At 43.9% G+C, this 22,684-nt stretch overlaps 1 pseudogene; it reads left to right on the top strand.

Annotated features, from left to right (window-relative positions):
* LOC124027654 overlaps window positions 1-22,684 on the top strand; it is a 48,111-nt pseudogene that overhangs the window by 13,248 nt on the left and 12,179 nt on the right.

The following is a 22,684-nucleotide window of genomic DNA, read 5'->3' as shown; positions in this document are numbered from 1 at the left end:
AGATGAGGTGTGTATCTACTGTCTCCACTATGTTAGAGGTGTGTATCTACTGTCTCCACTATGTTAGAGGTGTGTATCTACTGTCTCCACTATGTTAGAGGGTGTGTATCTACTGTCTCCACTATGTTAGATGAGGTGTGTATCTACTGTCTCCACTATGTTAGAGGTGTGTATCTACTGTCTCCACTATGTTAGAGGTGTGTATCTACTGTCTCCACTATGTTAGAGGTGTGTATCTACTGTCTCCACTATGTTAGATGAGGTGTGTATCTACTGTCTCCACTATGTTAGAGGTGTGTATCTACTGTCTCCACTATGTTAGATGAGGTGTGTATCTACTGTCTCCACTATGTTAGAGGTGTGTATCTACTGTCTCCACTATGTTAGATGAGGTGTGTATCTACTGTCTCCACTATGTTAGAGGTGTGTATCTACTGTCTCCACTATGTTAGATGGTGTGTATCTACTGTCTCCACTATGTTAGAGGTGTGTATCTACTGTCTCCACTATGTTAGATGAGGGGTGTATCTACTGTCTCCACTATGTTAGAGGTGTGTATCTACTGTCTCCACTATGTTAGAGGTGTGTATCTACTGTCTCCACTATGTTAGATGAGTCTCCACTATGTTAGTGTATCTACTGTCTCCACTATGTTAGAGGTGTGTATCTACTGTCTCCACTATGTTAGAGGTGTGTACCTACTGTCTCCACTATGTTAGAGGTGTGTATCTACTGTCTCCACTATGTTAGATGAGGTGTGTATCTACTGTCTCCACTATGTTAGAGGTGTGTATCTACTGTCTCCACTATGTTAGATGAGGTGTGTATCTACTGTCTCCACTATGTTAGAGGTGTGTATCTACTGTCTCCACTATGTTAGATGAGGTGTGTATCTACTGTCTCCACTATGTTAGAGGTGTGTATCTACTGTCTCCACTATGTTAGATGAGGTGTGTATCTACTGTCTCCACTATGTTAGAGGTGTGTATCTACTGTCTCCACTATGTTAGAGGTGTGTATCTACTGTCTCCACTATGTTAGAGGTGTGTATCTACTGTCTCCACTATGTTAGAGGTGTGTATCTACTGTCTCCACTATGTTAGATGAGGTGTGTATCTACTGTCTCCACTATGTTAGAGGTGGTGTGTATCTACTGTCTCCACTATGTTAGAGGTGTGTACCTACTGTCTCCACTATGTTAGATGAGGTGTGTATCTACTGTCTCCACTATGTTAGAGGTGTGTATCTACTGTCTCCACTATGTTAGAGGTGTGTATCTACTGTCTCCACTATGTTAGAGGTGTGTATCTACTGTCTCCACTATGTTAGATGAGGTGTGTATCTACTGTCTCCACTATGTTAGATGAGGTGTGTATCTACTGTCTCCACTATGTTAGAGGTGTGTATCTACTGTCTCCACTATGTTAGATGAGGTGTATCTACTGTCTCCACTATGTTAGAGGTGTGTATCTACTGTCTCCACTATGTTAGAGGTGTGTATCTACTGTCTCCACTATGTTAGATGAGTGTGTATCTACTGTCTCCACTATGTTAGAGGTGTGTATCTACTGTCTCCACTATGTTAGATGAGGTGTGTATCTACTGTCTCCACTATGTTAGATGAGGTGTGTATCTACTGTCTCCACTATGTTAGATGAGGTGTGTATCTACTGTCTCCACTATGTTAGATGAGGTGTGTATCTACTGTCTCCACTATGTTAGAGGTGTGTATCTACTGTCTCCACTATGTTAGAGGTGTGTATCTACTGTCTCCACTATGTTAGAGGTGTGTACCTACTGTCTCCACTATGTTAGAGGTGTGTATCTACTATGTTAGAGGTGTGTATCTACTGTCTCCACTATGTTAGATGAGGTGTGTATCTACTGTCTCCACTATGTTAGATGAGGTGTGTATCTACTGTCTCCACTATGTTAGATGAGTGTGTATCTACTGTCTCCACTATGTTAGAGGTGTGTATCTACTGTCTCCACTATGTTAGAGGTGTGTATCTACTGTCTCCACTATGTTAGAGGTGTGTATCTACTGTCTCCACTATGTTAGATGAGGTGTGTATCTACTGTCTCCACTATGTTAGAGAGTGTGTATCTACTGTCTCCACTATGTTAGAGGTGTGTATCTACTGTCTCCACTATGTTAGAGGTGTGTATCTACTGTCTCCACTATGTTAGATGAGGTGTGTATCTACTGTCTCCACTATGTTAGAGGTGTGTATCTACTGTCTCCACTATGTTAGATGGTGTGTATCTACTGTCTCCACTATGTTAGATGGTGTGTATCTACTGTCTCCACTATGTTAGAGGTGTGTATCTACTGTCTCCACTATGTTAGAGGTGTGTATCTACTGTCTCCACTATGTTAGATGAGGTGTGTATCTACTGTCTCCACTATGTTAGAGGTGTGTACCTACTGTCTCCACTATGTTAGATGAGGTGTGTATCTACTGTCTCCACTATGTTAGAGGTGTGTACCTACTGTCTCCACTATGTTAGAGGTGTGTACCTACTGTCTCCACTATGTTAGATGGTGTGTACCTACTGTCTCCACTATGTTAGATGAGGTGTGTATCTACTGTCTCACTATGTTAGAGGTGTGTATCTACTGTCTCCACTATGTTAGAGAGTGTGTATCTACTGTCTCCACTATGTTAGAGAGTGTGTATCTACTGTCTCCACTATGTTAGAGGTGTGTATCTACTGTCTCCACTATGTTAGAGGTGTGTATCTACTGTCTCCACTATGTTAGATGAGGTGTGTATCTACTGTCTCCACTATGTTAGAGGTGTGTATCTACTGTCTCCACTATGTTAGATGAGGTGTGTATCTACTGTCTCCACTATGTTAGAGGTGTGTATCTACTGTCTCCACTATGTTAGAGGTGTGTATCTACTGTCTCCACTATGTTAGATGAGGTGTGTATCTACTGTCTACTGTTAGAGGTGTGTATCTCTGTCACTATGTTAGATGGTGTGTACCTACTGTCTCCACTATGTTAGAGGTGTGTATCTACTGTCTCCACTATGTTAGATGAGGTGTGTATCTACTGTCTCCACTATGTTAGAGGTGTGTATCTACTGTCTCCACTATGTTAGAGGTGTGTATCTACTGTCTCCACTATGTTAGATGAGGTGTGTATCTACTGTCTCCACTATGTTAGATGAGGTGTGTACCTACTGTCTCCACTATGTTAGAGGTGTGTATCTACTGTCTCCACTATGTTAGAGGTGTGTATCTACTGTCTCCACTATGTTAGATGAGGTGTGTATCTACTGTCTCCACTATGTTAGATGAGGTGTGTATCTACTGTCTCCACTATGTTAGATGAGGTGTGTATCTACTGTCTCCACTATGTTAGATGAGGTGTGTATCTACTGTCTCCACTATGTTAGAGGTGTGTACCTACTGTCTCCACTATGTTAGAGTGTGTACCTACTGTCTCCACTATGTTAGAGGTGTGTATCTACTGTCTCCACTATGTTAGATGAGGTGTGTATCTACTGTCTCCACTAATTGACATCATTTGAGTCAATTGGAGGTGTACCTGTGGATGTATTTCAAGACCTACCTTCAAACTCAGTGCCTCTTTGCTTGACATCTTGGGAAAATCAAAAGGAATCAGCCAAGACCTCAGAAAGAAAATTGTAGACCTCCACAAGTCTGGTTCATCCTTGGGAGCAATTTCAAAATGCCTGAAGGTGCCACGTTCATCTGTACAAACAAGTATAAACACCATGGGACCACGCAGCCGTCATACCGCTCAGGAAGGAGATGCGTTCTGTCTCCTGCAGATGAACATACTTTGGTGCAACAGTGCAAATCAATCCCAGAACAACAGCAAAGGACCTTGTGAAGATGCTGGAGGAAATGGTTTATCGACATAACCTGAAAGGCCGCTCAGCAAGGAAGAAGCCACTGCTTTATCAACATAACCTGAAAGGCCACTCAGCAAGGAAGAAGCCACTGCTATATCGACATAACCTATAATAATAATATATGCCATTTTAGCAGACGCTTTTATCCAAAGGAAGAAGCCACTGACTTACAGTCATGTGTGCATACATTCTACGTATGGGTGATCCCCTGAGCTCAGCAAGGAACCACTGCTACTAACCCTGGCGTTACAAGCTCACTGAAGGACCAGGCTGCTCAGCAAGGAAGAAGCCACTGCTACATCAACATAACCTGAAAGGCCTGCAAGGAAGGCCACTGCTAGCTGCTCAGCAAGGAAGAAGCCACTGCTATATCAACATAACCTGAAAGGCCGCTCAGCAAGGAAGAAGCCACTGCTATATCGACCTAACCTGAAAGGCTGCTCAGCAAGGAAGAAGCCACTGCTATATCAACATAACCTGAAAGGCCGCTCAGCAAGGAAGAATTGTGAAAAACTGAGTTTAAATGTATTTGGCTAAGGTGTATGTAAACTTCTCACCTCTACTGCGTCTCATGTCGCCACTATGTTAAAATAAGTGTGTGTGCGTGTGCGTGTGCGCGTGCGCGTGTGCGTGTGCGTGTGTGTGTGTTTAGGCATGAGGACGGTACAGTGCGATTCTGGAATGTGTCTGCTGTTGCCATGACTCCTCTCTACAAGCTCAGCACGGCTAACGTCTTCCATACAGACTGTGACCCTAACGACGACCCCCTGGACCCTACCAACGACCCCGAAGCACTGCAAGAGGAGGAGTGGCCTCCCTTCAGGAAGGTCAGAACACCGACACACACACACATCGACACACACACACCGACACACACACACCGAAACACACACATTTCTTATAGATTTGCAAACATTTCTAAAAACCTGTTTTCACTTTGTCATTATGGTGTCATTGTGGGGTATTGTGTCATTGTGGGGTATTGTGTCATTGTGGGGTATTGTGTCATTGTGGGGTATTGAGTCATTGTGGGGTATTGTGTCATTGTGGGGTATTGAGTCATTATGGGGTATTGAGGCATTGTGGGGTATTGATTCATTATGGGGTATTGTGGCATTATGGGGTATTGATTCATTATGGGGTATTGTGTCATTATGGGGTATTGTGATGTCATTATGGAGGTCATTGTGATGTGTCATTGTGGGGTATTGTGTCATTGTGGATTGTCATTGTGGGGTTTGTCATTGTAGGGTATTGTGTCATTGTGGGGTATTGTGTCATTGTGGGGTATTGTGTCATTGTGGGGTATTGTGTCATTGTGGGGTATTGTGTCATTATGGGGTATTGAGTCAGTGGGCTAATGGTGTGTGTTCTAGGTGGGCTGTTTTGATCCTTGTAGTGATGATGGTGTGTGTTCTCGGTGGGCTGTTTTGATCCGTATAGTGATGATGATGGTGTGTGTTCTAGGTGGGCTGTTTTGATCAGTATAGTGATGATGATGATGGTGTGTGTTCTAGGTGGGCTGTTTTGATCTGTATAGTGATGATGATGGTGTGTGTTCTAGGTGGGCTGTTTTGATCCTTGTAGTGATGATGATGTGTGTGTTCTAGGTGGGCTGTTTTGATTCCGTATAGTGATGATGATGATGATGTGTGTTCTAGGTGGGCTGTTTTGATCCTTGTGTGATGATGGTGTGTGTTCTAGGTGGGCTGTTTTGATCCTTGTAGTGATGATGGATGTGTGTTCTAGGTGGGCTGTTTTGATCCGTATAGTGATGATGATGGTGTGTGTTCTAGGTGGGCTGTTTTGATCCTTGTGAGATGATGATGATGTGTGTGTTCTAGGTGGGCTGTTTTGATCCGTATAGTGATGATGATGATGTGTGTCTAGGTGGGCTGTTTTGATCCGTATAGTGATGATGATGATGATGTGTGTGTTCTAGGTGGGCTGTTTTGATCCTTGTAGTGATGATGATGTGTGTGTTCTAGGTGGGCTGTTTTGATCCGTATAGTGATGATGATGATGTGTGTTCTAGGTGGGCTGTTTTGATCTGTATATAGTGATGATGATGATGTGTGTTCTAGGTGGGCTGTTTTGATCCTTGTATAGTGATGATGATGGTGTGTGTTCTAGGTGGGCTGTTTTGATCCGTATAGTGATGATGATGATGATGATGTGTGTTCTAGGTGGGCTGTTTTGATCCGTATAGTGATGATGATGAGGTGGGCTGTTTTGATCTAGTATAGTGATGATGATGATGATGTGTGTTCTCGGTGGGCTGTTTTGATCCGTATAGTGATGATGATGATGATGGTGTGTGTTCTAGGTGGGCTGTTTTGATCCGTATAGTGATGATGATGATGATGATGATGTGTGTTCTCGGTGGGCTGTTTTGATCCTTGTAGTGATGATTGTGTGTGTTCTAGGTGGGCTGTTTTGATCCGTATAGTGATGATGATGATGATGTGTGTTCTCGGTGGGCTGTTTTGATCTGTATAGTGATGATGATGGTGTGTGTTCTAGGTGGGCTGTTTTGATCTGTATAGTGATGATGATGATGATGATGATGATGATGATGATGATGTGTGTTCTCGGTGGGCTGTTTTGATCTGTATAGTGATGATGATGGTGTGTGTTCTAGGTGGGCTGTTTTGATCTGTATAGTGATGATGATGATGATGTTGTGTGTTCTAGGTGGGCTGTTTTGATCCTTGTAGTGATGATGGTGTGTGTTCTAGGTGGGCTGTTTTGATCCGTATAGTGATGATGATGATGATGGTGTGTGTTCTAGGTGGGCTGTTTTGATCTGTATAGTGATGATGATGATGATGGTGTGTGTTCTAGGTGGGCTGTTTTGATCCTTATAGTGATGATGATGATGATGATGTGTTTCTAGGTGGGCTGTTTTGATCCTTGTAGATGATGATGATGTGTGTTCTAGGTGGGCTGTTTTGATCTATATAGTGATGATGATGATGATGAGGTGATGATGGTGATGTGTTCTCTAGGTGGGCTGTTTTGATCCGTATAGTGATGATGATGTGTGTTCTAGGTGGGCTGTTTTGATCAGTATAGTGATGATGATGATGATGGTGTGTGTTCTAGGTGGGCTGTTTTGATCCGTATAGTGATGATGAATGATGGTGTGTGTTCTAGGTGGGCTGTTTTGATCAGTATAGTGATGATGATGGTGTGTGTTCAAGGTGGGCTGTTTTGATCCTTATAGTGATGATGATGATGATGGTGTGTGTTCTAGGTGGGCTGTTTTGATCCGTATAGTGATGATGATGATGATGATGATGATGATGATGTGTGTTCTAGGTGGGCTGTTTTGATCCTTATAGTGATGATGATGATGATGATGTGTGTTCTAGGTGGGCTGTTTTGATCCTTATAGTGATGATGATGATGATGATGATGATGATGATGATGTGTGTTCTAGGTGGGCTGTTTTGATCAGTATAGTGATGATGATGCTAGGTGGGCTGTTTTGATCCGTATAGTGATGATGATGATGATGTGTGTTCTAGGTGGGCTGTTTTGATCAGTATAGTGATGATGATGATGTGTGTTCTAGGTGGGCTGTTTTGATCCGTATAGTGATGATGATGATGATGTGTGTTCTAGGTGGGCTGTTTTGATCAGTGTAGTGATGATGATGATGTGTTCTAGGTGGGCTGTTTTGATCCGTATAGTGATGATGATGATGATGTGTGTGTTCTAGGTGGGCTGTTTTGATCAGTATAGTGATGATGATGATGTGTTCTAGGTGGGCTGTTTTGATCCTTATAGTGATGATGATGATGATGATGATGGTGTGTGTTCTAGGTGGGCTGTTTTGATCCTTATAGTGATGATGATGATGATGATGATGATGATGTGTGTTCTAGGTGGGCTGTTTTGATCCGTATAGTGATGATGATGATGTGTGTTCTAGGTGGGCTGTTTTGATCAGTATAGTGATGATGATGATGATGGTGTGTGTTCTAGGTGGGCTGTTTTGATCAGTATAGTGATGATGATGGTGTGTGTTCTAGGTGGGCTGTTTTGATCCTTATAGTGATGATGATGTGTGTTCTAGGTGGGCTGTTTTGATCCTTATAGTGATGATGATGTGTGTTCTAGGTGGGCTGTTTTGATTCTTATAGTGATGATGATGATGTGTGTTCTAGGTGGGCTGTTTTGATCTATATAGTGATGATGATGATGATGATGATGTGTGTTCTAGGTGGGCTGTTTTGATCCGTATAGTGATGATGATGATGTGTGTTCTAGGTGGGCTGTTTTGATCTATATAGTGATGATGATGATGATGATGTGTGTTCTAGGTGGGCTGTTTTGATCCGTATAGTGATGATGATGATGTGTGTTCTAGGTGGGCTGTTTTGATCCGTATAGTGATGATGATGATGATGGTGTGTTTCTAGGTGGGCTGTTTTGATCTATATAGATGATGATGATGATGATGATGATGATGATGTGTGTGTTCTAGGTGGGCTGTTTTGATCCGTATAGTGATGATGATGATGTGTGTTCTAGGTGGGCTGTTTTGATCAGTATAGTGATGATGATGATGATGATGGTGTGTGTTCTAGGTGGGCTGTTTTGATCAGTATAGTGATGATGATGATGATGATGTGTTCTAGGTGGGCTGTTTTGATCCTTATAGTGATGATGATGATGTGTGTCTAGGTGGGCTGTTTTGATCCTTATAGTGATGATGATGATGTGTTCTAGGTGGGCTGTTTTGATTCTTATAGTGATGATGATGATGGTGTGTGTTCTAGGTGGGCTGTTTTGATCCGTATAGTGATGATGATGATGTGTGTTCTAGGTGGGCTGTTTTGATCCTTATAGTGATGATGATGATGATGATGATGTGTGTTCTAGGTGGGCTGTTTTGATCCTTGTATAGTGATGATGATGATGATGATGATGTGTGTTCTAGGTGGGCTGTTTTGATCCTTATAGTATAGTGATGATGATGATGTGTGTGTTCTAGGTGGGCTGTTTTGATCAGTATAGTGATGATGATGATGTGTGTTCTAGGTGGGCTGTTTTGATCCGTATAGTGATGATGATGATGATGATGTGTTCTAGGTGGGCTGTTTTGATCAGTATAGTGATGATGATGATGATGATGATGTGTGTTCTAGGTGGGCTGTTTTGATCCGTATAGTGATGATGATGATGATGTGTGTTCTAGGTGGGCTGTTTTGATCAGTATAGTGATGATGATGATGGTGTGTGTTCTAGGTGGGCTGTTTTGATCCTTATAGTGATGATGATGATGATGATGTTCTAGGTGGGCTGTTTTGATCCTTATAGTGATGATGATGATGATGATGATGATGATGATGATGTGTGTTCTAGGTGGGCTGTTTTGATCCTTATAGTGATGATGATGATGTGTTCTAGGTGGGCTGTTTTGATCCTTATGATGATGATGATGATGGGCTGTTTTGATGATGATGGTGTGTGTTCTAGGTGGGCTGTTTTGATCCTTATAGATGATGATGATGATGATGATGTGTGTGTTCTAGGTGGGCTGTTTTGATCCTTATAGTGATGATGATGATGATGATGGTGTGTGTTCTAGGTGGGCTGTTTTGATCCTTATAGTGATGATGATGATGGTGATGGTGTGTGTTCTAGGTGGGCTGTTTTGATCCTTATAGTGATGATGATGATGGTGTGCGTTCTAGGTGGGCTGTTTTGATCCTTATAGTGATGATGATGATGGTGTGTGTTCTAGGTGGGCTGTTTTGATCCTTATAGTGATGATGATGATGGTGTGCGTTCTAGGTGGGCTGTTTTGATCCGTATAGTGATGATGATGATGATGATGTGTGTTCTAGGTGGGCTGTTTTGATCCTTATAGTGATGATGATGATGGTGTGCGTTCTAGGTGGGCTGTTTTGATCCGTATAGTGATGATGATGATGATGGTGTGTGTTCTAGGTGGGCTGTTTTGATCCTTATAGTGATGATGATGATGGTGTGTGTTGTAGGTGGGCTGTTTTGATCAGTATAGTGATGATGATGATGATGGTGTGTGTTCTAGGTGGGCTGTTTTGATCCGTATAGTGATGATGATGATGATGGTGTGTGTTCTAGGTGGGCTGTTTTGATCCTTATAGTGATGATGATGATGTGTTCTAGGTGGGCTGTTTTGATCCGTATAGTGATGATGATGATGATGTGTGTTCTAGGTGGGCTGTTTTGATCCGTATAGTGATGATGATGGTGTGTGTTCTAGGTGGGCTGTTTTGATCCTTATAGTGATGATGATGATGGTGTGTGTTCTAGGTGGGCTGTTTTGATCCTTATAGTGATGATCCTCGCCTGGGGATCCAGAAAATCAGTCTGTGTAAATACAGCTGTAGACTGGTGGTGGCCGGGACCGCTGGACAGGTACCACACTCACACACACACACACACACACACACACACACACACACACACACACACACACACACACACACACACACACACACACACACACACACACACACACCAGCTGTAGACTGGTGGTGGCCGGGACCGCTGGACAGGTACCACACACACACACACACACACACACACACACACACACACACACACACACACACACACACACACACACACACACACACACACACACACACACACACACAATCACACACACACACAATCACACACACACTGTGTTTTGGTAATTCGACACGGCCTCTTCTTCTTGAGAGCCAATCAAATCTAAACTGGTGAGTCTGTTTCTCCAGGTGATCGTGCTGGGTCTGAGTGATGAATGGTCGGACCACACGGTCGATGTCTCCACGGTCGACCTGCTTCAGGACCGAGAGGGGTTCACCTGGAAGGGCCATGATAGGCTGGAGCCCCGAGCCAGCCCCGCCCCCTTCCCTCCAGGCTTCCAACCATTGGTCCTGGTGCAGGCCCTGCCCCAGCCTCTGTTACCTCGGTGATGCTGCATGCGGAGTGGAACCTCGTAGCGTTCGGGACGAGTCACGGCTTCGGACTGTTTGACTACCACAGACGCACTGCTGTTCTGGCCAGGCACACACACACACACACACACACACACACACACACACACACACACACACACACACACACACACACACACACACACACACACACACACACACACACACACACACACACACACACACACACACACACACACTGTAGAGACACACACACACGACTCTACTGGCCTGGTAGAGACACACACACACACACACACACACACACACACACACACACACACACACACACACACACACACACACACACACCTGGTACACACACACACACACTGAGAGACACACACACACACACACACACACACACACACACACACACACACACACACACACACACACACGACTGTACACACACACACGACACACACACACACACACACACACACACACACACACACACACACACACACACACACACACACACACACACACACACACACACACACGACTGTAGAGACACACACACACACACACACACACACACACACACACACACACACACACACTGTAGAGACACACACACACACTCTACTGGCCTGGTAGAGACACACACGCTGTTCTTTCTCTGTTGTCTCCAGGTGTCCCCTCTGTTGTCTCCAGATGTCCCCTCTGTTGTCTCCAGGTGTCCCCTCTGTTGTCTCCAGGTGTCCCCTCTGGTGTGTTAATCTGTTCTGTCTCTGTTGTCTCCAGATGTCCCCTCTGGTGTGTTAATCTGTTCTGTCTCTCTGTTGTCTCCAGGTGTCCCCTCTGTTGTCTCCAGGTGTCCCCTCTGTTGTCTCCAGGTGTCCCCTCTGGTGTGTTAATCTGTTCTGTCTCTCTGTTGTCTCCAGGTGTCCCCTCTGTTGTCTCCAAATGTCCCCTCTGTTGTCTCCAGATGTCCCCTCTGTTGTCTCCAGATGTCCCCTCTGTTGTCTCCAGGTGTCCCCTCTGTTGTCTCCAGGTGTCCCCTCTGGTGTGTTAATCTGTTCTGTCTCTCTGTTGTCTCCAGATGTCCCCTCTGTTGTCTCCAGGTGTCCCCTCTGGTGTGTTAATCTGTTCTGTCTCTCTGTTGTCTCCAGGTGTCCCCTCTGTTGTCTCCAGGTGTCCCCTCTGGTGTGTTAATCTGTTCTGTCTCTCTGTTGTCTCCAGGTGTCCCCTCTGTTGTCTCCAGGTGTGCCCTCTGGTGTGTTAATCTGTTCTGTCTCTCTGTTGTCTCCAGGTGTCCCCTCTGTTGTCTCCAGGTGTGCCCTCTGGTGTGTTAATCTGTTCTGTCTCTCTGTTGTCTCCAGATGTCCCCTCTGTTGTCTCCAGGTGTCCCCTCTGTTGTCTCCAGATGTCCCCTCTGTTGTCTCCAGGTGTCCCCTCTGTTGTCTCCAGATGTCCCCTCTGGTGTTGTTAATCTGTTCTGTCTCTCTGTTGTCTCCAGGTGTCCCCTCTGTTGTCTCCAGGTGTCCCCTCTGGTGTGTTAATCTGTTCTGTCTCTGTTGTCTCCAGGTGTCCCCTCTGGTGTGTTAATCTGTTCTGTCTCTCTGTTGTCTCCAGGTGTCCCCTCTGTTGTCTCCAGGTGTCCCCTCTGTTGTCTCCAGATGTCCCCTCTGGTGTGTTAATCTGTTCTGTCTCTCGGTTGTCTCCAGGTGTACCCTGCACCCTAACGACTCCCTAGCGATGGAGGGTCCTCTCAGCAGAGTGAAGAGTCTGAAGAAGTCTCTCAGACAGAGCTTCAGACGCATCAGGAAGAGTAGAGTGTCTGGGAAGAAGCGCCCCATCCCCACCCCAACCAGCAAGGTAACACACACAGTGAGACAGCTTGATGTACAGGACACCCCTGGACAGGGACGCTAGTCTGTCTCCTGTTTCTGATGTACAGGACACCCCTGGACAGGACACTAGTCTGTCTCCTGTTTCCTTAGTGAGACAGCTTGATGTACAGGACACCCCCTGGACAGGACACAAGTCTGTCTCCTGTTTCCTTAGTGAGACAGCTTGATGTACAGGACACCCCCTGGACAAGACGCTAGTCTGTCTCCTGTTTCCTTAGTGAGACAGCTTGATGTACAGGACACCCCCTGGACAGGACACAAGTCTGTCTCCTGTTTCCTTAGTGAGACAGCTTGATGTACCAGGACACCCCCTGGACAGGACACTAGTCTGTCTCCTGTTTCCTTAGTGAGACAGCTTGATGTACCAGGACACCCCCTGGACAGGACACTAGTCTATCTCCTGTTTCCTTAGTGAGACAGCTTGATGTACCAGGACACCCACTGGACAGGACACTAGTCTATCTCCTGTAGTGAGACAGCTTGATGTACAGGACACCCCCTGGACAGGACACTAGTCTGTCTCCTGTTTCCTTAGTGAGACAGCTTGATGTACCAGGACACCCACTGGACAGGACACTAGTCTATCTCCTGTAGTGAGACAGCTTGATGTACAGGACACCCCCTGGACAGGACACTAGTCTGTCTCCTGTTTCCTTAGTGAGACAGCTTGATGTACCAGGACACCCCCTGGACAGGACACAAGTCTGTCTCCTGTTTCTGTAGTCTAGAATGAGCATCAAACCAGAGGGTGTGAATTCCCCAACGCACCCTGGATGTCTAGAATGAGCATCAAACCAGAGGGTGTGAATTCCCCAATGCACCCTGGATGTCTAGAATGAGCATCAAACCAGAGGGTGTGAATTCCCCAATGCACCCTGGATGTCTAGAATGAGCATCAAACCAGAGGGTGTGAATTCCCCAACGCACCCTGGATGTCTAGAATGAGCATCATGATGAATCTACGTGACACCGTTCTATGGCAGCCATGTTAGCTGTGATGTTATATATGTTATATAATATGTTAATACGTTAATATTATATGTTATATATGGGGAATATTTAAATAATGATATGTCATTGAATGTCTAGAATTCCATCAGTACTCAAAACATATAAAATAGATTTGGTTCTCACAATATAAATACGTTGGTTGGTTCTCACAATATAAATACGTTGGTTGGTTCTCACAATATAAATACGTTGGTTGGTTCTCACAATATAAATACGTTGGTTGGTTCTCACAATATAAATACGTTGGTTGGTTCTCACAACATATAAAATAGATTTGGTTCTCACAACATATAAAATAGATTTGGTTCTCACAATATAAATACGTTGGTTGGTTCTCACAGAGCTTCCAATGAGTGTGACATCCATTCCTGTGTGTAGATCCAGGAGGCCAACGCAGCGCTAGCTGACCAGGAGGAAGTAGCTCCGGTGCAGAGGAGGATCGAGCCGAGATCAGCTGATTTCAGGAGTGGTGCGATGCTCTGTTTCTCGCCCCGAATATAGAGACGGTATGATTCTGTTGGTTGGTTCTCACAAGAGACGGTATAAATATGATTCTGTCTGATACGTACCTTAGAGACGGTATGATATGATTCTGTCTGATGCAATGAGATGTGACATCCATTCCTGTGTGTAGATCTGTCAGGTAGAGACATATGATTCTGTCTGATGCGTACCTCAGAGACGGTATGATATGATTCTGACCAGGACGGATGATTCTGTCTGAGCCTCAGAGACGGTGCAGAGACGGATATGATTCTGTCTGAGCCGAGATCAGCTGACGATGATATGATTCTGTCTGATCAGGACGTATGATATGATTCTGTCTGATACGTACCTTAGAGACTGTATGATATGATTCTGTCCGATACGTACCTCAGAGACGGTATGATTCTGTCTGATACGTACCTCAGAGACGGTATGATATGATTCTGTCTGATACGTACCTTAGAGACGGTATGATATGATTCTGTCTGATGCGTACCTTAGAGACGGTATGATTCTGTCTGATACGTACCTTAGAGACGGTATGATTCTGTCTGATACGTACCTCAGAGACGGTATGATTCTGTCTGATACGTACCTCAGAGACGGTATGATATGATTCTGTCTGATACGTACCTCAGAGACGGTATGATATGATTCTGTCTGATACGTACCTTAGAGACGGTATGATTCTGTCTGATACGTACCTCAGAGACGGTATGATATGATTCTGTCTGATACGTACCTCAGAGACGGTATGATATGATTCTGTCTGATACGTACCTTAGAGACGGTATGATATGATTCTGTCTGATACGTACCTCAGAGACGGTATGATATGATTCTGTCTGATACGTACCTTAGAGACGGTGATGATTCTGTCTGATGTATACGGTATGATATGATTCCGTCTGATACGTACCTCAGAGACGGTATGATATGATTCTGTCTGATACGTACCTTAGAGACGGTATGATATTATTCTGTCTGATACGTACCTTAGAGACGGTATGATATGATTCTGTCTGATACGTACCTCAGAGACGGTATGATTCTGTCTGATACGTACCTTAGAGACGGTATGATATGATTCTGTCTGATACGTACCTCAGAGACGGTATGATATGATTCTGTCTGATACGTACCTTAGAGACGGTATGATATGATTCTGTCTGATACGTACCTATGATATGATTCTGTCTGAGTACGAGACGGTATGATATGATTCTGTCTGATACGTACCTCAGAGACGGTATGATATGATTCTGTCTGATACGTACCTCAGAGACGGTATGATATGATTCTGTCTGATACGTACCTCAGAGACGGTATGATATGATTCTGTCTGATACGTACCTCAGAGACGGTATGATATGATTCTGTCTGATACGTACCTCAGAGACGGTATGATATCTTCTGTCTGATACGAGACGGTATGATATGATTCTGTCTGATACGTAGAGACGGTATGATATGATTCTGTCTGATACGTACTCAGAGACGGTATGATATGATTCTGTCTGATACAGAGACGGTATGATTTACATACACTTGGGTTGGATTCATTAAAACTAGTTTTTCAAACACTCCACAAATATCTTGCTAACAAGTCGGTTAGGACCTCTACTTTGTGCATGACACAAGTCATTTCTCCAACAACTGTTTACAGACAGATTATTTCACTTATAATTCACTGTATCACAATTCCAGTGGGTTAGAAGTTTACATACACTAAGTTGACTGTGCCTTTAAACAGCTTGGAAAATTAGAGAAAATTATGTAATGGCTTTAGAAGCTTCTGATAGACTAATTGACATCATTTGAGTCAGTTGGAGGTGTACCTGTGGATGTATTTCAAGACCTACCTTCAAACTCAGTGCCTCTGCATGACATCATGGGAAAATCAAAAGAAATCAGCCAAGACCTCAGAAAGAAAATTATAGACCTCCACAAGTCTGGTTCATCCTTGGGAGCAATTTCAAAATGCCTGAAGGTACCACGTTCATCTGTACAAACAAGTATAAACACCATGGGACCACACAGCCGTCATACCGCTCAGGAAGGAGACGCGTTCTGTCTCCTGGAGTACTTTGGTGCGAAAAGTGCAAATCATTCCCAGAACAACAGCAAAGGACCTTGTGAAGATGCTGGAGGAAACAGGTACAAAAGTCTCTATATCCACAGTAAAACAAGTCCTATATTGACAAACTGAAAGGTCGCTCAGCAACGAAGAGACCACTGCTCCAAAACCACCATTAAAAAAAGCCAGACTACGATTTGCAACTGCACATGGAGACAAAGATCATACATTTTGGAGAAATGTCCTCTGGTCTGATGATAAAATAGAACTGTTTGGCCATAATGACCATCGTTATGTTTGGAGGAAATAGGCGCACGCTTGCAAGCCGAAGAACACCATCCCAACCGTGAAGCACGGGGTGGCAGCATCATGTTGTGGGGGTGCTTTGCTGCAGGAGGGACTGGTGCACTTCACGAAATGGATGGCATCATGAGGAAGGAAAAATATGTGGATATATTGAAGCAGCATCTCAAGACGTGTGTTGGAGATTTTCCAGTCATCTGGTGATTTTCAGTAACCTATACTGTTGTCTTTGAAGTAGAACGAATCAACAGAATGAAGTCTGAGCCCATGTGAGATCAACATGGAATTGACCATTGGACACGTAAAGAACAGAACCTAAGCAGAATCTGTGTAGATGAGGTTAACTAACAAGATGTGACAGGTCTGGGCCATATCATATCAAGCATACTTCCAAAGTTGTGGCAAAATGGTTTAAGGACAACAAAGTCAAGGTATTGGAGTGGCCATCACAAAGTCCTGACCTCAATCCTATAGAACATTTGTGGGCAGAACTGAAAAAGCGTGTGCGAGCAAGGAGGCCTACAAACCTGACTCAGTTACACCAGCTCTGTCAGGAGGAATGGGCCAAAATTCACCAAACTTACTATGGGAAGCTTGTGGAAGGCTACCCAAAATGTTTGACCCAAGTTAAACTATTTAAAGGCAATGCTACCAAATACTAATTGAGTGTATGTAAACTTCTGACTCACTGGGAATGTGATGAAAGAAATAAAAGCTGAAATAAATCATTCTCTCTCTACGATTATTCTGACATTTCACATTCTTATAATAAAGTGGTGATCCTAACTGACCTAAAACTGGGAATTTTTACTAGGATTAAATGTCAGGAATTGTGAAAAACTGAGTTTAAATGTATTTGGCTAAGGTGTATGTAAACTTCCGACTTCAACTGTATATCTTTGTTTATTAATGTGTGTATCTATGGTAACATGTATATCTCTGTTTAATGTGTGTGTATCTATGTCAACATGTATATCTCTGTTTGTATGTGTATCTATATTAACATGTATATCTCTGTTTAAGGTATATCTCTGTTTAATGTGTGTGTATCTATGTTAACATGTATATCTCTGTTTAATGTGTGTGTATCTATGTCAACATGTATATCTCCGTTTAATTTGTATATCTCTGTTTAATGTGTGAGGGGAGCTATGTGTAACATGTATATCTCTGTTTAATGAGATCTAGTTGACATGTATATCTCCGTTTAATTTGTATATCTCTGTTTAATGTGTGTGTATCTATGTTAACATGATATCTCTGTTTAAGCCTCTCTGGATCTGGTCAACATGTATATCTCTGTTTGTATGTGTAATCTATATTAACGTGTATATCTCTGTCTCCCCCAGGAACAACTCAAGGTACACACCTGTGGGCGGGGACAAACTCAGGGAGGTGTTCAGTCTCTCTAAGGTCAGTGTTGGAGGTCCCGGTGTGGGTCGTGCCGTGGACGGTGGGGGTGAGGGAGCGGGTGTGTGGAGGCCGTGTTGGGGAAAGAGATCCAGCTGATGCATAGGGCTCCGGTCGTGTCCGTCTGCGTTCTGGACGGCCGGGGAAACCGTGTTGAACCTACCAAGCCTCTCTGGACCTGGCTACTGCTCCAGACATGGCGAACCCACACTCTGTCCTCATCGCTTCAGAGGAACAACTCAAGGTACACACCTGACAGGGAATTACCTGTCAGTCAGGTATTCAGTCTCTCTAAGGTCAGTGTTGACAGGTGTGTTGTGTTGACAGGTGTGTTGTGTTGACAGGTGTATTGTGTTGACAGGTGTTGACAGGTGTGACATTGTGTTGACAGGTGTATTGTGTTGACAGGTATATTGTGTTGTGTTACAGGTATATGTGTTGACAGGTGTGTTGTGTTGACAGGTGTATTGTGTTGACAGGTGTATTGTGTTGACAGGTGTATTGTGTTGACAGGTGTATTGTGTTGACAGGTATATTGTGTTGACAGGTATATGTGTGTTGACAGGTGTATTGTGTTGACAGGTATATTGTGTTGACAGGTATATTGTGTTGACAGGTGTATTGTGTTGACAGGTATATTGTGTTGACAGGTGTTTGTGTTGACAGGTATGTTGTGTTGATTGTTGTGTTGACAGGTGTATTGTGTTGACAGGTGTATTGTGTTGACAGGTGTATTGTGTTGACAGGTGTGTGTTGACAGGTGTATTGTGTTGACAGGTATATTGTGTTGACAGGTATATTGTGTTGACAGGTGTATTGTGTTGACAGGTATATTGTGTTGACAGGTATATTGTGTTGACAGGTGTTCAGTGTTGACAGGTATTTTGTGTTGACAGGTGTATTGTGTTGACAGGTGTATTGTGTTGACAGGTGTATTGTGTTGACAGGTGTGTTGGGTTGACAGGTATATTGGGTTGACAGGTATATTGTGTTGACAGGTGTATTGTGTTGACAGGTGTATTGTGTTGACAGGTATATTGTGTTGACAGGTGTATTGTGTTGATAGGTATATTGTGTTGACAGGTATATTGTGTTGACAGGTGTATTGTGTTGACAGGTGTTCAGTGTTGACAGGTATGTTGTGTTGACAGGTATGTTGTGTTGACAGGTGTTCAGTGTTGACAGGTAGATTGTGTTGACAGGTGTTCAGTGTTGACAGGTGTATTGTGTTGACAGGTGTATTGTGTTGACAGGTGTATTGTGTTGACAGGTATATTGTGTTGACAGGTATATTGTGTTGACAGGTATATTGTGTTGACAGGTTATTGTGTTGACAGGTATATTGTGTTGACAGGTGTTCAGTGTTGACAGGTATTTTGTGTTGACAGGTATATTGTGTTGACAGGTGTATTGTGTTGACAGGTGTATTGTGTTGACAGGTGTATTGGGTTGACAGGTGTATTGGGTTGACAGGTATATTGGGTTGACAGGTGTTCAGTGTTGACAGGTATATTGGGTTGACAGGTGTAATGTGTTGACAGGTATATTGGGTTGACAGGTGTAATGTGTTGACAGATCTATTATGTTGACAGGTGTATTGTGTTGACAGGTATTTTGTGTTGACAGGTATATTGTGTTGACAGATGTATTGTGTCGACAGGTATATTGTGTTGACAGGTGTATTGGGTTGACAGGTATATTGGGTTGACAGGTATATTGGGTTGACAGGTATATTGGGTTGACAGGTATATTGGGTTGACAGGTATATTGGGTTGACAGGTGTATTGGGTTGACAGGTGTATTGTGTTGACAGGTGTTCAGTGTTGACAGGTATATTGTGTTGACAGGTGTATTGTGTTGACAGGTGTATTGTGTCGACAGGTATATTGTGTTGACAGGTGTGTTGTGTTGACAGGTATATTGGGTTGACAGGTATATTGTGTTGACAGGTGTATTGTGTCGACAGGTGTATTGTGTTGACAGGTGTATTGTGTTGACAGGTGTATTGTGTTGATAGGTATATTGTGTTGACAGGTATATTGGGTTGACAGATATTTTGTGTTGACAGGTGTTCAGTGTTGACAGGTGTATTGTGTTGACAGGTGTATTGTGTTGACAGGTGTTCAGTGTTGACAGGTATATTGTGTTGACAGGTATATTGTGTTGACAGGTGTATTGTGTTGACAGGTATTTTGTGTTGACAGGTGTTCAGTGTTGACAGGTATAATGTGTTGACAGGTATAATGTGTTGACAGGTGTTCAGTGTTGACAGGTGTATTGTGTTGACAGGTGTATTGTGTTGACAGGTGTATTGTGTTGACAGGTATATTGTGTTGACAGGTATATTGTGTTGACAGATATATTGTGTTGACAGGTATATTGTGTTGACAGGTGTTTGTTGACAGGTATGTTTTGTTGACAGGTATATTGTGTTGACAGGTGTATTGTGTTGACAGGTATATTGTGTTGACAGGTGTATTGTGTTGACAGGTATATTGTGTTGACAGGTATATTGTGTTGACAGGTGTTCATTACAGGTGTTCAGTGTTGACAGGTGGTGTTGACAGGTGTATGTGTTGACAGGTATTTGTGTTGACAGGTGTAATGTGTTGACAGGTGTATTGTGTTGACAGGTATGTTGTGTTGACAGGTATTTTGTGTTGACAGGTATATTGTGTTGACAGGTATATTGTGTTGACAGGTATATTGTGTTGACAGGTGTATTGTGTTGACAGGTATATTGTGTTGACAGGTATATTGTGTTGACAGGTATATTGTGTTGACAGGTATATTGTGTTGACAGGTGTATTGTGTTGACAGGTATTTTGTGTTGACAGGTGTTGTGTTGACAGGTATATTGTGTTGACAGGTATATTGTGTTGACAGGTATATTGTGTTGACAGGTGTATTGTGTTGACAGGTATATTGTGTTGACAGGTATATTGTGTTGACAGGTGTATTGTGTCGACAGGTATATTGTGTTGACAGGTGTATTGTGTTGACAGGTGTATTGTGTTGACAGGTGTATTGTGTTGATAGGTATATTGTGTTGACAGGTATATTGTGTTGACAGATATATTGTGTTGACAGGTGTTCAGTGTTGACAGGTGTATTGTGTTGACAGGTGTATTGTGTTGACAGGTGTATTGTGTTGACAGGTGTATTGTGTTGACAGGTGTATTGTGTTGACAGGTATGTTGTGTTGACAGGTGTATTGTGTTGACAGGTGTATTGTGTTGACAGGTGTATTGTGTTGACAGGTATAATGTGTTGACAGGTATATTGTGTTGACAGGTGTATTGTGTTGACAGGTGTATTGTGTTGACAGGTGTTTGTGTTGACAGGTGTTTGTAGTGTTGACAGGTGTATTGTGTTGACAGGTGTATTGTGTTGACAGGTATATTGTGTTGACAGATATGTTTTGTTGACAGGTATATTGTGTTGACAGGTATATTGTGTTGACAGGTGTGTTTTGTTGACAGGTGTATTTTGTTGACAGGTATATGTGTTGACAGGTGTATTGTGTTGACAGGTGTATTGTGTTGACAGGTGTATTGTGTTGACAGGTATATTGTGTTGACAGGTGTATTGTTGACAGGTGTATTGTGTTGACAGGTGTTCAGTGTTGACAGGTGTTCAGTGTTGACAGGTGTACTGTGTTGACAGGTGTATTGTGTTGACAGGTGTATTGTGTTGACAGGTGTATTGTGTTGACAGGTGTATTGTGTTGACAGGTGTATTGTGTTGACAGGTGTATTGTGTTGACAGGTGTATTGTGTTGACAGGTGTATTGTGTTGACAGGTGTATTGTGTTGACAGGTGTATTGTGTTGACAGGTGTTCAGTCTTCCTAAGGTCGGTGCGAAGACCAAGTTCAAGCTGACGGCTCATGAGGGTTGTCGTGTGCGGAGGGTTTCCATGGTGACTGTGTGTTCCACAGCCCAGGAGGACTACAGTGAGACCAGTCTGGTCTGTCTGACCAACCTTGGAGACCTGCACCTGTTTAACGTCCTGCCCTCCGGCCACAGGTAGGGGGGGGTGTACCTGTTTAACGTACCTGCCCTCGGCCACAGGTAGGGGGGTGTACCTGTTTAACGTGCCTGCCCTACGGCCACAGGTAGGGGTGTACCTGTTTAACGTACCTGCCCTACGGCCACAGGTAGGGGGTGTACCTGTTTAACGTCCTGCCCTGGCCACAGGTAGGGGTTTAACGTGCCCTGACCCTGTTTAACGTACCTGCCCTCCGGCCACAGGTAGGGGGTGTACCTGTTTAACGTACCTGCCCTACGGCCACAGGTAGGGGGGTGTACCTGTTTAACGTACCTGCCCTACGGCCACAGGTAGGGGGGTGTACCTGTTTAACGTACCTGCCCTACGGCCACAGGTAGGGGGTGTACCTGTTTAACGTGCCTGCCCTACGGCCACAGGTAGGGGGTGTACCTGTTTAACGTACCTGCCCTACGGCCACAGGTACCTGTTTAACGGGCCCCACGGGGTAGTACCCTGTTTAACGTACCTGCCCTACGGCCACAGGTAGGGGGGTGTACCTGTTTAACGTACCTGCCCTACGGCCACAGGTAGGGGGGGTGTACCTGTTTAACGTACCTGCCCTACGGCCACAGGTAGGGGGGTGTACCTGTTTAACGTACCTGCCCTACGGCCACAG

This window comes from Oncorhynchus gorbuscha, unplaced genomic scaffold (genome assembly GCF_021184085.1).
Source record: "Oncorhynchus gorbuscha isolate QuinsamMale2020 ecotype Even-year unplaced genomic scaffold, OgorEven_v1.0 Un_scaffold_3432, whole genome shotgun sequence".
Classification (NCBI taxonomy): Eukaryota; Metazoa; Chordata; class Actinopteri; order Salmoniformes; family Salmonidae; genus Oncorhynchus; species Oncorhynchus gorbuscha.
This window is presented reverse-complemented; position numbering and strand designations above follow the sequence as displayed.